The sequence below is a fragment of the Pteropus medius genome, unplaced genomic scaffold (assembly GCF_902729225.1).
Source record: "Pteropus medius unplaced genomic scaffold, Ma_sr-lr_union100, whole genome shotgun sequence".
NCBI lineage: Eukaryota > Metazoa > Chordata > Mammalia > Chiroptera > Pteropodidae > Pteropus > Pteropus medius.
In genome coordinates, this window is record NW_024348366.1 from 1 (window position 1) to 671 (window position 671).

The 671-nt window shown below is 45.9% G+C and overlaps 1 pseudogene; it reads left to right on the forward strand.

Annotated features, from left to right (window-relative positions):
* Positions 1-245: 245 nt before the first annotated feature.
* LOC120616343 (uncharacterized) lies at positions 246-364 on the forward strand (annotated as a pseudogene).
* Positions 365-671: the final 307 nt, after the last annotated feature.

The window sequence follows — 671 nt, forward strand, 5'->3', positions numbered from 1 at the left end:
AGATTCATGGATACAGAAAGGAGAAAGGTGGCTGCCTGGGTCTGGCCATCGTGGGTGTAGTTATTCTTCTCGTGGGCGCAAAGTTTCGGTTCGGGGAAAAACAAAAAAAGTCTGGGCATGGATAGTGGTGAAGGTCACCACACCACAACATGAATAAATGAAAATGCCACTGACCCAGACAGTCAGGAAGGGGGAAACCGGGAAAGGTTTTGTTCTGTATATTTTACCATTAAAAAACAAAAAAAGTCTAGGACCATGCCACCCTGACCATGCCCGATCCCATCTGATCTCAGAAGCTAAGCAAGGTGTGGCCTGGTTAGTGCTTGGATGGGAGACCACCTAGGAAGACCAGGTGCTATAGGTGTAAAAAAAAATTAAAAAAAAAAAGACAAGGATCTTTTTAAAAAAATATGTCTTTCATTTAGTTTCAAGTATATAGTACGTTGGAGAGACATCTCTAGAGTTCATGAAAGCATAGAGTGCTCTCTCCTTACGCTGGCCCTCCACCTAGCCATCCTGTGAGTGCTGACTGCACTCCCTCTGCCTGCTGGGGCTCCCCAGCCCCGTGACCATCCATCCACTATGAATTTGTACTTCTTTAAGCCGTCACCAACTTCTCCAGCCACCCCCCTGATCCCCCTCCATATTGTCCACTATATTTATGAGTCTGT